Consider the following 15,887-nt stretch of genomic DNA (forward strand, 5'->3'; position numbering starts at 1 on the left):
ATTTCAAGAGTTCAATCTCAAGGGTCTTCAAGTGAGATTATAACTGCCATTGCTCTAATTTGTGAGATGGAGTCCTGATTTATTGCGCGTGTTTGGTTATTTTGACATCTCGTTAATTAAGCTGTTTTCTCTCTGTGCTGGTCATTGTTCCTTTATTGTCAATCAATGTGACATGGAGGAGATGGCCTTTAAAAATCTGACCCTGCTCTGTGTGTGTGTGTGTGTTGTGTGTGTGTGTGTGTGTGTGTGTGTGTGTGTGTGTGTGTGTGTGTGTGTACTTGTCACTGATGAATTATTCCAATACCACAGCTTATCTCCAGCAGGTAAATCTCTCCATTGTACATCTACGTTACGTGTTTTTGTGTCGCTGCCGTCTTCTGTGTGTAATTCAACATTCCAAAGCCTTGAGCCAAACTGTCTTGAATGAATCCTCGGCTCCCCCATCAAAATGATTATTTCTAAACAAATCCTGTTTAATCGACTGTGCGCCTCCCCAGCTCGTGCCTCCAGATGGAGAGAGCCGGGGAGGAGCACAGCGGGGGCTCAGCAGCCAGTGGCCTCATGGGGGATCTTGTCAAAGCAACCAGAGTTCAAAACAGAGCCATCAAAATGCTGCAGCGAGGCACCCGCCACTCTCTTGAAACTGTAACTGAATACATTTAGATGAAATCCCCAAAGCAGGTAAATTTGGGAAGTTCCCCAAAGGAGAAGGTGCCAGATTAAGGAGGGAACTGGTGTGTGGTTCTAGGTCAGACCATCCACCTCACCTCTTCGGGAGCAACCGACAGACGTTAGCACCGAGGGCTCCCAATCTGCTGCCTTATCAGCTCCTCTCTCTCCAACAGCAACTCTCTTCCTCAGTTCCGCCGCCGGCCCCACCACCATTTACCCTCCGCCGCCAGCTTAGCGATACACTTCACCGCGGGATCGCCTTCGAGTGCTTCTTGGGGGAAGCGGTGGGCCTGCGGGCGGCCTAATTCAATCAACATTGCAGGAAAACACAGGCATCCTTCATGACCAGCATGGGACCAATCCATGAAGATTTCCTATCAGCTGGATGACCCTTAATTCATAAATAATGTGCTTACAGCAGTTCCCCTGAGCTGCTGTTACAAGGGCATTTAAAGCTGCGCGCTCATAGACACACATATGTACAGCACATATATGAATATAGATGAGTAATGACTTTTGTAATTAGAGTAAACAAACCATATTCAGTCTGTTAGGGTTTAGAGACTGTAGCTCTAGAATATTCATTTAAGTCGAGAATCATGTTGGTTTTCTAACTGCGTTTGCATAGTAAATACTATTTTGCAGTATTACAGAATGCGCATTGTAAGTTTAGAATAAGTCCATTTTAAATTTTAAATGCCATTTTAACTTCTGACACGCTCTGAATGGGGATCCACAAATATTGAAACACCAACTTTAAGCCAAACTCGGTGTTTGGCTCTCTAAAAGCAGCAGCGAGCTGAACAAAGGAGCTGTCAGCTTCAGGACCGTGGACAGTCGCTGTCATCTCGCCGTGACGAGCCCGCCGCTCCGCTCGCAGCAGAGACAGCCCGCCCGGCTGCCAGCTTTATCTGCAGCTCTTACCAACATCAGACAGAAGGGAATTCATGAATTCATTACCACAAGGCCCTCGTCTTCATAAAATTTGCACTGACAATCCAGCGACGCGGACATATGATTGTATTACTCTACTGTTCAACATCCCAATTTCGAGAGCCGAGGTTGACCTCCAACAGGACTCTGGCGTGTTGTGTCTGCCAAATGGATAAAGGCCACCTGAGGGAGGGGGGTGAGGGAGGGAGGCCCGTATCCAATCAGGGAAATGGTGTAGATGAGTTCAGGGCCAGCCTGCTTGAAATCCACGGAGCGAGCACGCTGTGGCTGGTGTGACACAATTAGGATTAAGGTTTAATTGGCACCTAAATAGTGTGTTTGCACATGTGCGTGTGTATGACCGTAATATTCTCACGTGTAGCTCCATGTGCACGTCTCGCTTTCCAAAGAATACCATGAAAACAACAATAAACCAGCGCGATCGTGGCCGATCGCTGCTGCAACTGAAGACGTTCGTGATTCGTTTAGCGCGGAAAAAACCTGATTATCAACAGATTCCTGCGTCATCCGCCCGCGTTCCCACGGTCCCACCCAACGGGGCTGCGTTTCACACCGTTAGTCCCACTGACAAACCAGACTTCTCGAGTTGACGCGGACAAAAGCGCAGATTTGTCATTTGAGCGCACACGCGCATGGACGGGACTGGCAGTGCGGCCGCATTTGCGTGAGTTTTTGGCATCGCGCCTCAGTCTTAAAATCGGACTTTACGGCACCTGCAACCAATTACTGTGAGTGTGTGAGGAACAATCCGCCTGTCTCTCTCTCTCTCACACACACACACACACACACACACACAACACACACACACACTCGCGCTCGCGCACAAAGAGAGAATCGTGAAGTTGCTTTCCGTGGTGCAACCAATAAAAACAACTCCTGGCTATTTTCTTGTCAAACGACCTCAGGTGAACCAGCGGGACTATTCATAAAAGGCTTACTGACTCCCTTCTGGGAAAGCTTCTTCGTTTCCACCTTTATCTAAATCCCCTCCTCGCTGAGCTCCAGTGAGCCAAGCGCCGGCGTTTGAGACTGCACTGCAGAGGGTTTCTCTGGCATCTCCAGGACTGAGCTCATGAGCAAACGCGTTGGATCCAATTCAAGGAGCGAAACACTGAGCCGTGAAACCTGAATAGCTGTTATTTGCATTATTTACCAGGCGTTTCATGGAATTTGGAGTCATAAATAAACCCATTCGGGATAATATATATTTCCTACTGTTTGAGGTGTTGAACTTGGTTACTGGTTAGTGGCTTTTGAATTGATAAATATTTCCATAATGACACATTCCTGAGTTTATTTTTCTCCAACGTCCAAGACAATCGCAGTCGATCAATTCTTTGCCGCAGCACAAGAGCCATTCCAAACGAGGTCTGTGAACTTTGCCAAATCCATAAAAGCAGCGTTGTGTCTGCAAACTGAGAGGAAAAACATTGGCCTACCTTCAAATCGATTCCAAAATGGGAACGTCGCGTTTTGTCAGTCAGCGGGGAAAGCTTCGGGCATCACAACTCCCAGTCAAAGAAAACGCGTCTCCATAAAAAACGTGTGCGAGCCGGTAATAGTCTGTGCTTCCAGCGATGTCACCCATTCAAAACTAATCGTTGGGGTTAAATCCAAACAGGATAATGGAGATGGTGTCTCTGTCCTTTTGAGGAGAAGTGCGCCAAGCGCTCTCCTACGCATATGTGACTTTGTGCGCTAGAAATAAAAAAAATGAATGATGGGTAGGGTATAAAAATATGACTCCGGCAAATAAAAACATATCAAAACGACTGAGTCAGGTTGGAAAGGATCACCCACTCCCAAAATCTCGCCCCTGACTTTTACGCAAATCGTGCTCAGTTTCGGGCGCTTGAACGTCCCAAACGCGTTGGCTGTTGCGATCTCTACTCAGCAGCGCCGCGGTGATGGGAAAAAGGACTGTATGGATAATGTGTCCAGATCCAATGGGGGGTTTCCTCCACGGCTTTGGTCGGTGCTGTGAATGCACACGTCGAGCAAGATCTCTCCGCGGTCCTAGTGCACCGCGCTCCGGCCACCGCTGGCAGCGTAACGGGCGCCGCGGCGGCTGCACCTGGACTCTGTCACTTTCATCGATTCAGCACTGTATGAGGGCAAAATAAAGTCCAGCAGGCCGCTATAAGTCTGTTCAGGGTTTGAACGCTGAACCGGCCGTGCAAAATGGTTGCTGACTTGCTGGAAGAGAAAGAGAGAGAGTGTGTGTGTATTGGTGGGGGAGGACGGATGTAAGATCTGGAAAAGAGAAGAAGGAAAGGAGGAGACATTAAAATGCACATAAGTTATGTAAATAAAGAAGTTGAACTGGCATCCAGCACTATTTTTTTTTAAGGTTGCTTCTGTTCATGTTTGCAGTACTGAGTTACGAGCCGCAGATTTTGCCCATAACCTCCAGATCGTGCGGCCTCCCTCTCACAGAAGGGCTTTGGACACCAGGGTACACAGCTTTACATCCTATTAGGGATCCATCGATCAGACAATTCTAATCCTTACACTGATACAAATACCTGTGGACCTCCCGTATCAGGTTCTGTATTCCACTGAGAGGCTAATTAACACATGCAGCAAATGAAAGACTGGCTGTGTTTTCAAACTTAACAGATTTGACTGGCATTTCCACACCGATATCGAATACCAACAGCATTTTGCATTCTTAATCTGATTGCCAATCTGCCACAGCGCTGTTTTTAATGGCACCCTGACAATAACATGTAAAACAAATAAAGCAAATTCCCCTCGGGGGTCTAATCACTCATCAGCTCAATCAAACGGGCATGTGTGTAACATCTCCAGCACTCACAGATTAACCTGTGTGTGTCTGTGCCAGATTGAGGACAAACGCCTCTCTTTGTCAAATCTCATCCACATCTGTGGCGTCTGTGAGCAGAGCTGTGAAAGGAGAGGCCTGTCTTGTGTAACCACAATCGCTCAGGAAACTCGTCACCGACTGCCTCCACGCTTCCCTTCAGAGTGTGAGTAAGTACCTGAGCATTATTCACCATGCAGAAAATATACAGCCCTGCTGATATGACATAAACCCTCCTCTTCATTCTTTTAAAATAAATAAATAAATCTCACCCACTCGCTCACTCTCTCGCTCACTGTTGAGTGTGTAATAACCAGCACATAAATGGTGCATGAGTGATGCCATAGAAACAGCTGAGAGATCACTGTGCCCTGATCACGTCTCACTCCTACGCCAGCTGTTGCACCGCTGTTGTCATTTCAGAGGTTGAGCCGTGGTAAAGTGTCGCACTTGAAATATCGGGACATGACATGAAGCTTGACGTTGCCGCGCAGGCAGAGGCTGCAGCAGTCAGGGGAAGGAACAACTCCAGTCTGTCATTAGAAACTTTGCACTCACAAGTTAAATTCAGCTGCTTTTCTCCCTTGCATGTTGTTTAGATTGTATATGGCCGTTTCTTTTAATCCCATTATGTTTATTTGGCTCTTTTGCTCTGCTCTGAGCCCATTCTCAATAAAGTTCCTTGAATCCTTCTCCTAGAACAAATGTTCTAGGAGAAACAAAGCAATTCTAACATAAAAGTCTTTATTGGAACCTTTTCATTTATTCAAATGTATTTATTATTACTAATACACAACAGAAATAATCCCAAAAGGTCAACATTTGATGAAGGAATTCCTAATCAAGTATTAAAAACTCTCATTGTTATTATTGTAATTCTTCATCTCATTATTATTATTATTGTTTATTTTATTCCATTTTGCCTTCTTGTTGTGAATTGTTTATTGTTTGTCATTTAACAAAAGTGAAATAAACAGATGTTTATGAAATCAAATCTCTACTCTCTGCTCCTTTTCTATTGCCGTCAGCACATTTAGGTCCTCATGGAAACCAAAGAGAAGCCAAGATTGCATTCACACAGCAATTTTAATGTTTGTGTGTTGTTTTGGACATTTTAGAAAAAAAAAGTTCTTCAGACAAATTTACAGGAACCTGAAGGAGGTTCTCCACGGACAGAAGATTCTCTCCAGTTGAAGATTACATGGGTAATATGTAAACAACCATTGTTCTAACGTGGGACGCCGCTGCTGCATTACGTTTCAGCAATTCCCATTATTCCACATGTGAAGATGGTGGTGCAGCCTCTCTGTGAAACCAGGTTCAACAAACAAATTCCACATTTTTGAACTCATTTTTAGGACAAGAATGATGTTTTTACATCCCATTATCACACAATTTTACTCTCTCATCAGTCTCTGCAATTTCCGTTTGCCTGTGTGCACTTTACAGCCTCTCTCTCTTTGTTACAGAGCCACACAGACACACACACACACACACACACACACAAAGAAGCAGATGTTTCACAGTGAGCTGACTGATACATGCCCAGTGCCTAATTGCAGGTCTATGAAATCTGCAGGTTGTGGTGCCAAGCAGTTTACAAATGGATGCCAAGCAGTTGTTGTGACAGCAGGTCTTGACCCTCCTGTAATTGTAGAAATGGTGCCATTTCCTCTGCTCATCTGGTGCATACATGCATGCCAAACTGCACAAAATCCAAGTCCAAGTGGACACAAACTGCACATTTAAGGGAAACAGCTTTGTAACCCATATCTGCCACCTATACCTATATATATGTAAAACCCAGCCTGTTTCAAGGCTGCAGAACCCTTTTTCCCTTTTAGTTCAATGCTTGTTGACTTTTTATTTCACCTGTATTGCCAAACAGCATCTTTTTCTGAGCACCATGCTGAACAACTGTTTGAGCTAACAAGACTGACCAGCTGGCAGAACAAGAGAGGACTGATGTATATTTGATTTGGACACCACCCAGGTTTTATAGCCTAATCCGAGCTACCCAATAGAGTCTTTCTGCTCTGCATCCTGCTCTTTGCCATCATTTTCATGCATGCATGAATAATCTGTAATCACTCAGGCAGTATCACTGCGTTGTTATCTCACTCGGAGTCCAAGAGAAGAGAGAATAATATACATACATGCAAATAACATACAGTTTAAAGCTTTGCATGCTACCGAATGTCGAGCAGTTTTGAATCTTCAAAAGGGAATATATGTTTATCTCTCTGTAGCACAGCAACAAACTCTCCAGCCCACAGAACTGATCGCAGGACGCAAGAAGCGGTGACGACAGCGAATCTTCCACAGACTGAGGAAGAGCAGGGAGCTCAGTGAGCAGCTAGATCTGCAACGAAGGTACGTTTGTGTTTGCCTGCGGTCGAAAAGGCTAAAAATACTTTGTATGCATGACAGTAATTACTTTAGGCAAATTCATTTCAACAAAGGAATCTGTTTAAAAATGTGTAATTAAACCATAGTCTCTTACATAATAGACTCATTTATTATTAAGTTAAATATTAAGCATTGAGAAACAAGGAAAATACAAAGTGTACTGAGGATAAGTACAAAAACACACAAACGCATAAAAACACGCAAACCCATAAAAAATATAATCCCATATAGCTTGCAGTAGATAAGTCTGGGAGAAAAATACAGCCTCACATGTAGAAATGGTCTCGGAATACAGGAATAGAGGAAAATGTGTGTTTTTCATCGACACTGAGTGTAACTGAATCGTTCATCAGGCAGCCAATCGGGAGCCAGCATTAGACTATAGATTCCAGCTGAAGCTCTTTGATTCATCAAATAGTATTTCTCAACACAGGTGTACAAAGGAAAGGAGGAGGCGCTACAGACACACAAAGAGACGGAGAGGTTACTGAATTCCACAGGTGCAGCAGTGTAAAGCTTCTCACAGCTTCGGGTTTTTCGTGCAATACGTGAGGATTTTAAATACCAGATGGGCCATTGTTGGGTGTATCAGTAAAAGAGATCGTTTCGTTATCCAACATGATCACTGATTCCCTCCTATGCCATGTTTGACTGCTTTTAATTGTTGGTTTCAGCTATATTCTTCACTCTGCACTGCAGGTTTCCTTTAACAATGTTTCACTACATAACAGCATGGAGCAGGACGCTGCCTTTAGTCTTTGCTGAACTGTAGTCTGATTTTACATCCCTCTTCTTCAGTCAGCAGTCAGACACCCGTCTGCTCCCAGAGCACGCACGCACACACACACACACACACACACACACACACACACGCGCACACACACACCTGCACATGCACACACACACACGCACGCACACACACATGCACACACACACACACGCACACGCGCGCACACACACGCACGCTCACACACACATGCACATGCACACACACACACACACGCACACACACGCACACACACTTTTTAATCACCCACACATTCACTGTGAGCTATGCTGAGCCAGCATTTCATGATGATCTGAATGTGACAGGTTCCATTAGAACTCTGAATTAGTAAGTTCTGCAACACAAAGAACAGAAAGGCGTGTGGAACATTTTTTTTTCAAATTCTTTTGTGATCCAACATGGCTGCTCAGCAGTATGATACTAACGTCAGCAAAGCCCTTCAGACCCCATTTTACACAGAGCAGAGGGGTAACGACACAGATACGCAGCAGGTGACATTGTTGGCTTATACCTGGCACGGACAGCACATTAACATGCACCAACTGTCCAAGCCCATAGGAGACGGCTCTGCAGGGAAGATTAAATGAGTTCTGCATTGCTCTGTTTCCTCTTTTGTACCTGGAAGCCAAAAACATTTGCACCTGATATGATTGAAACCTGGTCTAAATGCCAGGTGCCAGAAGTCTGTCGGCATAAGATACAATGAAGCGTCTCTGTCTCTCTCTCTCTCTCTCTCTCTGTCTCTCTCTGTCTCTCTGTCTCTCTCTCTCTCTCTCTCTCTCTCTCTCTCTCTGTCTCTCTCTCTCTCTCTCTCTCTCTCTCTCTCTCTCTCTCTCTCTCTCTCTCTCTCTCTCTCTCTCTCTCTCACAACACACACGACCACGTCTAATCTTAGCTAAGTCTTAACCCTCACTAGCAGTTTGGTGTCGTGAGGACCAGACAAAATGTGTTTACTTGGTCTATAAATATTTATTCTGGTCCTCACTGTGTAGCATGTACAACATCACTAATACACACCTCTTTGACTGCAGAGTTTCTTTTGTTAAGTGACACATATTGCACAAATGCAAATGAAATATTCTGCAATGTGCCCCTTTTGTGAGTGTATCCTGTAAGTCTGTGATGTCAATAATGAATGAAAGAACGCACCCTTGGAGTACTCATGGCACAGAGTGTGACCACATTTATATTGTCATAATGTGCTTTTTATAGTGACCCATACCATAAAAACAATCTAGTTTGGAACTTAGGACAGAAGTTAAATTATGCTTCAATGTACAAAGACATTGTTGTACCTTTGAGTCTGTCTTTGACTAGAAACACAAGGTAACTTACTCTAATAATCTTTTAATCACATAACTCTCAACGGAACATCAACTTTCACTGAAAACAACCCCGCTGTCCCCGTCCCTCCCTATTGCCGCTGGTGTTCATTAACATAGAAATTGAGGAGCTACAATTGAGCTTCAGACAGTAAGGTCAGCCAAGAATCAGTAATTAAGCCAATCCTTAAAGTGTGGCAGATCTGCGTATCAGACGCACAGGCCGGGAGTTATCCACATAAAACTGGAAATAAGATGCTGCTCATTCCTAAATTAGCTTACCGGTTGGCCACACACTTTACAAACAGAGGGGAAAGGTAACCTGCTGTCTGCTGCAATAGTTCAGGGCTACTGGAAAGGTTTCAGCAACACGAGAGACAAAAGGGGCCTTTTGCAAAGCAGCAGAACTCATTTTTTCATTGTTGTCAGTGAGTTGTAGCTGAGGCAGGAAATATGTCTGCCTGGTGGGAGCGACGGGGCTACAGTCGTTCCTCTGCACGCACCCTCATTCTAGCAGCGCTGTGGTTTTTTATGTTGCTATAAGTCAGCTTGTTGAGGACAGGGGTATGTACCGTAAATGGAGATTTATTCATCTCATAAGTCATTATTAATTCAGCTCTTTTAGCCAGGGGTTCTCAGCTTCTCCGACATCCAGTTGGTCCTCTCATCCTTTTAGTCTGCTTTGACCCATTGAATACTACAAAAAAGACATTTCCTCAAATTGGATCTTTACCATTTCTACTAATTAATTTAACATTCTTATAAAAGACAGAAATACACCAGCAAAACCAAGGCGTCAAATCTGCACTTAGTTGTGCAGACGTCTGCATGATCTCACGCTATTTTATTTTCATCCTGGACCTCCCCTCGCCAGGTCAACTGGAGACTAACTTCAAGTTTGGTTTGGTAAATAACTAAATATTTATCCGAGCATTGATCACAGCAAAGAAATCAAAACTGCATTTGCAAATTCCCAATTCACTGAAAACTGTTTTTGCGTAAAATATTTTTGAATCTAGGACAAAAAGATGAGAATAAACAACCCCCAAAGGTTAAAGCACTCCTGTTTTAACAACACATCTATGATCCTGAACATGTCGCAGTGGTTTCTATCAAGAGTTTTCATTTTCTTTGCTAATTCGTAGGCGAATGATTTTAGGACACAATTCTTCCTTACATTCCTGCTGCTTTCACACTGCGACTCTAAAGTGGTGTAAGCTTCATCTCATGCCTGCATGGAGCTGGAGCAGTTAGAGGAGCTGCACATCTCCTACCAAACCATCTGTCTGCCTAGCTGTTGCTTTTAGTTGTAGCTCTTAAGACCACTTGCATTTGATAGTTCGATGAAATTTAGTCATAATCAGACCAACAATAGCACCGTCCTGTAATTTGAATTTCACCTCCTTATTATCACTGAGGGGGGCTGACGAAGAGAATTAAGTCACCATGACGACCTTTTGCAAGACCATTGTTCAATACTTTTTCCCTGAAATCGGCTTTTAGGGACTGTCTGTGTCACTGGAACAGTCAGAGGAAGACCTTTTGTGGGAACTAGTGTAAACCTTTACATCAGTTTGAGTGATAAAGCAATATTTGCTCTGATTTAAGATTTGTTCATTTTTCATTTTTGCCTGTGTTATTATTTTATAATACATTTCTGTCTAAACTAAAACCAGACGAACTGATTAATGGGCTTCCCGTGACCTTGAACTTGCCCACCAAATAAATCTAATCAGCTGGTTGTTGAATCCCTGTGGATGTTTGTGCCAAATGTGAGAAAATTCCCTGGAGGTGTTTTTGAGTTATTGTGTTCACAAGAATGGAACAAACATATGGACGATCGGACAAGAGGGGATCTTAATGCCGCTGGCGATGGCGACCGCTGGCATTAAAAAAATACTGCTGGTGCCGCTGCCACTGTAAAAAAAAAAATCGCTTTTTACATTTTATGATTCATTTTTTTCTGCTCCCACTGTCACCATTCATCTGTGAATTCTGCATTATCAGATGAGCGATCAGGTCAAGAGGCATCATAGATGCTGCCTGACCAGACATCAACCAGAGTTGATGAAATTATGAGGAAAACAGGCTCCAACAATCTGATGCTTTTAATGATTTTCATTCAAGGACGGGGATGTAAAATCTAAGATACTGATATGGTTGATGAACCTCAACACTGAGGGGATACAGAATTCTATCTACAGCCATGTTATCTTTGTACAGATCATCTGTTAAGAAGGTGCTAAATCGCTGAACTTATCGACTTTCTTTTAATCATCATCATCAAAAAGGGAAAAGAATCGAATCTTTTGTGGTTCGGGTGGAGAAGTGTGCGAGAGTTAAAGTGGACACTTGTCAAACCCCGGGATAATGTCACCAAAAGGTGAAAGAAGACCCAAGAAAACTGCTGCCAGAGAGAGAAGGACAGAGGAAGAGCAACATTAGCCTGGAGTGACAGGAGGGTGTCAGATGCTCGCCACTTCATCATTTCACTCTCAATGATTTTGCATGAATTTGCGCGATGACTCATGATCTGCTGTGATTGATTTGCTCTGCAGCCAAATGCTTGTAATTAGTTCTTTTTTGGGGGGCGGAGTATATCTGTTTTTAAAAAAAGTTGTTTGTGTCAGTAAGTATTCCACTTCAGAAATCCTTCTGTAGGTCTTGTGTGGCCTGTAATGATGTTACGGTTTAGCTCACTCCAGCAGGATGAGAAACGGGAGTGGGTGTGTCATTAGCAGGAAGATGATCCAGAGCGAGGGAGCAGGAATCTCCCCAGGCTCTCCTTCCTCACATCTGACAGCCAGAAGATTAGTATGAAGGATGTTCTTCATTTGTTAAGTGCTGATGCTAATCGCATCTATTGACATTATGAAGAGACACTCTGTCTTCATGGGGCCTGGACAGAGTCTCCAAGATCAACACAGACAGAGATTATGCCCACAACCTTCTGTCCTCATTCACGTCTGCTCACGTCTGTGTTGCGCCTGGCACGCGCTGCCTTATTTGAACGGATTCCCCGTGATATACACGTGTGTGCTCATCTCACATTTTTAGACGCTCGCTAAAAAAAGACCTCTTTGTCGCATCAAAAGGACAATCAAGAGCATCCGCAAGAAACGACATAAACAATTTAAAAAGAAAAAAGCAGAAGACCAAAGATTGTGAAATTAAGGCCGGAATAACTTTTAATAAAGCAAAGCAGGCTCGAGTGTGAGGCACAAAACGGGTTTAAAGGCTTGAATCAATCTGGAACTAAGTTCGTCTCAACCTCCTGGTTCCAAATGTCCTGTGTCTTTGCTTTGGGCTGTAATTGACAAATGCTGCATCCCCATTTTTCAGCTAAAGTTGTGAACTTTCAATGAAGCAGCAGCTGATGAGCACCCCGCCGTTAGAGGCAAACAGCTGCGTCCTGCACCATTAAGGGCTTTGCATAGGAAGATGGATCCTTAAAACCTCCTACAAATGTTACAGGAAGCTGGTGCAGGGAAGGAGAGTGAGTATCTCTGTTTTTGATAGGGAGTAAAGAATCCAATATGATCCCATGTATTATTAATCACACCAGAATTAGGTTGGATGTTGCTCAGTCATTCTCTGGGTGCTCTGGAATTAAAAGGAAAAGCAAACTAAGCTGAATTCCTTTACAGTCACTGTACTGTAAATAATTCAAGTTAAAAAAGAAACACATTACAGAAATAACAGTAATGTAGCATCATCACCTGCATTATTACTGACTTTTTTGTTTTCCAGCCCACAGAGAAGCTGGCTCCTGACTCCAGAGAGCTGAAATGGGCTGTTGAGAAATCGTTAAAGGTCATTCTTTATCAGGATTTATTTTAAAATGCATGGAAATGGTCATGGCCTTCTGAAGGAGTGGAGAAGAAGCCTTTGGTTTAGAAGGTCTCCAGCGTTTTCAGAAAAGGCTGAATCAAGAAAGCAACATTTCTGGAGAAAACCCTCACTCCCAACAACAAAATCCTTTTCATCTGCACTAACGCGCAATTGATTCTCCACGAAACCGCCGGCGCCGCGTCCATCGCCTCTGCCGAATCCTCACCAAACGCAATCAAATGGGAGTAGCTGGACCAACTGGACGAAGACAAGTAAGCTTAACTGGTTGTCTTGGATCTTGGGGAACAGGCCAAAGGCTTTAATGAGAATGCTGCCACGACTGATATTGACTGGTGGAGGGGGATCCTGTCCACAGAGACACCGGGAGGAGGGATGAGGCGCTCTATTTTGGGTTGGCAAAGCTCTCGTATGTCATGGCTGACTGGTCCACTCGTCAAAGGTTGGTTGAACATCATGGCTGACATAATTGAAGATGACAGAGTGAGGATGAACATTGAGACACATGGAAGGCTTAGCCAGCTCTGCAAGGGAGGGCAAGTGGTTCAATTCTTACGACCCTCCAACACACACGCTAGCCTGAGACCAGCCTATAATACAGTACAGCTAAAACAGTAGCTTTAGCTTCATGTTGGATTTGACTCTGTTCTTCTTTTAATAGTCGCATTCTCCAGTTAAAAATCCCATGTGATTTGAAAATAAAAGTAATAAATAAAGCATTATTGGGTAATGTGCTGCATTATTCACACATAATCACACTGCAGACATCACTCCCAATGTCACATTAATCTCTGCTCACATGAAAATCAACAACTCTTTTCAAAGGAACGATACAATGCTGATGGGAAAAATCAACATGGCATCAATCCCTTCATAATGCCCCCAAAATTAGAAGGACTGTAAGATGTAGGCAACATTGGTCATGACGCCGTTAATGTGCCTCATATATAGTTTTGAACTGTGACTTGCTGGAAAAAATGTGAGAGGCTGCTGCACCGACAGTCTTAGTGAATGAAAGTTGGTAAAGTAGTGAGGCCTCCTCCGTCCTGCAGCCCACACGGCTGGGCCTTCGTAACCGCTTTACGTAACCGAGGAAGAGAGGCGACGAGAGGCAGCGGGAGGCAGAGGTTGCGAAAGAGTTTAAAAGATAAAAAAAAGTCAGAGGGAGGTTATAGTTGGAGGTACGACAGGAAACATCAGCTCAGAAGTTTTCTGCAGAGCAGACAGTTCACATATGTGCAAATAAAAGTATAACCAAAACAAATTCAACACTGCTTCTGTCTGTCCATCTCTCCTAATAAAGTCCTGAACTATAAAAGTTGAATGATTGAGTGAACCCTCTGACTTCTACAGCTCTCTTAACTTTATTCACAGAGCCGTCAACAGTTATATTGATTGTTTCAGGTCCAGGCTAAAACACATTTGGGTCTGATTTATTAAGATGTTCGATAAGGAGCGCTAAATTGCTCATGGTAAGAATTTGTGCGCCTGGTTTTCATGTGTTTTGTGGGCGATCTGTCAAGAGAAATGGTTTAAGTGACAGGTGAAGGAGCAGTATGTCATCGAGGAGTATGCACGCTGCTGCTTTTTCCAACATTTCCACATGACAACAACAACACATAAATGAGAAAAATGTATTGCCTGCATCTTTGTTAATGGTTCCTGCGTGAACAAGGCCCCGCCGTTCCAAAGATGCAGGCGTGTGAAGGCCATTGCTCGGGCAACACAAGGGCAGTGAACATCATGGGAAGGAGGGGAAAAGAGGAAGATTTCCTGGCAAGAGCTATGGGACAAGGAGGCATTCAGAGCAAGCTTCACCTTGATGGCTGCCTATGACGTCCTTCCGTCTCCCAAGAACCTCAGCCAATGGTATGAGGAAGACCCCAATGCTCATTTTGTCTGACTCCTCCACCGGCAGCCAGTCATGGGCTCACTAGAGCAGCAGAAATGGGGAGTCACTGGCTGTGGATGAATGAAAACGAATGAAAGGACAGCTTGTTGGTGGCATCTAGGGAAGAACCTAGGACATAAGGATTCACGGTTGAGCCCTCTGGAGGTGTTGTGGGCCGATCAGCAAAACACCCAAAAAGAAGGAGGCTCATTTGATAACTCAAAGGATGACATCATTCACTTGATATCCCACAGGGTCCAAGTATGTAAAAAGTATGTAATAAGTAATAACAAGGATCAACTAGCCCTGTAAACAGATTTGCACCTGCCCTTCTATGTCTTATATTTAGATGCAAATACTTCTAAGTTTAATAAACTGTAATGTGCATGCTAATATTTATTATCTGCATTTTTCTGGGGGCAGAGACGCCCCACAGCCCATTTTCATTAAAGCCGAGGTGTTAATGGACAGCGTGGAACCTTTTGCTCTCTTCAAAATCACCGTCTTCAGTGCAGACCATTAGTAGAGCACAGCTTGCACATCTTTTGTAGACACTTTTTACTCCAAGCAAACCCTCCGGCTACGCTCACACTGCTTTCAAAAGTGACCTGAATCACATTTTTTCACCCAAATTTGACCTGAATCTGCTGTGATCCGTCACACTGAATATGAGATTTTTGTATCCGATTCCGGCCACTTTCAAGTGTGGTACCAGTGTAACCACAGTCCAAACAGCCAAATACTTCGTATTTATTGCGACTTTGACGTCACAATGGATCGACACACGTCCCATTTCTGTGCCACTGACAAAAATGGGAGTGTGAGCAGTAATCACCATGACGACGATAAACCTGGAAAACAGCGCTGATAGAGTTAGTCAGGGGAGAGACAACAAAGGCTTAGACATAGTTAGTATTTAGGGTGACACCTTAATTCAATATTGTTCAAATGTGTCACTTCAGTAATTTGAGCTGTTCAGTCTACAGAGAGGCCACTAGCATGTAATCTGAAGAGCCAAAGCAAAAAAATTGGATTTGAGCAAGAAGTCAGACGTTCGTGTTAAGGCCTGCAGTGTGGACATAGAATTAATAAATCAGGTCCGATGTTTGGGAGATAAACAACATGAACTTATCTTAGATGAGCAGATGGGTGAAGATCACATCAGCTCATAAATAGTTT

At 43.8% G+C, this 15,887-nt stretch overlaps 1 protein-coding gene and 1 long non-coding RNA gene across 5 annotated transcripts in view; one reads left to right on the plus strand and one right to left on the minus strand.

The window, feature by feature from the left end:
* il1rapl1a (interleukin 1 receptor accessory protein-like 1a) overlaps positions 1–3,808 on the minus strand; it is a 125,504-nt gene extending 121,696 nt beyond the window's left edge. For 2 of the 4 annotated variants that reach the window (XM_057051436.1, XM_057051425.1), the window contains exon 1: positions 3,066–3,808. The gene's annotated coding sequence lies outside the window, so the exon portion shown is untranslated. The remainder of the gene's footprint in view (positions 1–3,065) is intronic. The other 2 variants (XM_057051456.1, XM_057051446.1) reach the window with 1 other exon arrangement.
* Positions 3,809–6,506: 2,698 nt separating this feature from the next.
* LOC130536158 (uncharacterized) lies at positions 6,507–13,536 on the plus strand. The gene is made up of 2 exons (XR_008953293.1): positions 6,507–6,823; positions 12,719–13,536. It is a non-coding gene; the product is annotated as an uncharacterized LOC130536158 (long non-coding RNA).
* The last annotated feature ends 2,351 nt before the right edge of the window (positions 13,537–15,887 follow it).

The sequence above is a fragment of the Takifugu flavidus genome, chromosome 1 (assembly GCF_003711565.1).
Source record: "Takifugu flavidus isolate HTHZ2018 chromosome 1, ASM371156v2, whole genome shotgun sequence".
NCBI classification, from domain to species: domain Eukaryota; kingdom Metazoa; phylum Chordata; class Actinopteri; order Tetraodontiformes; family Tetraodontidae; genus Takifugu; species Takifugu flavidus.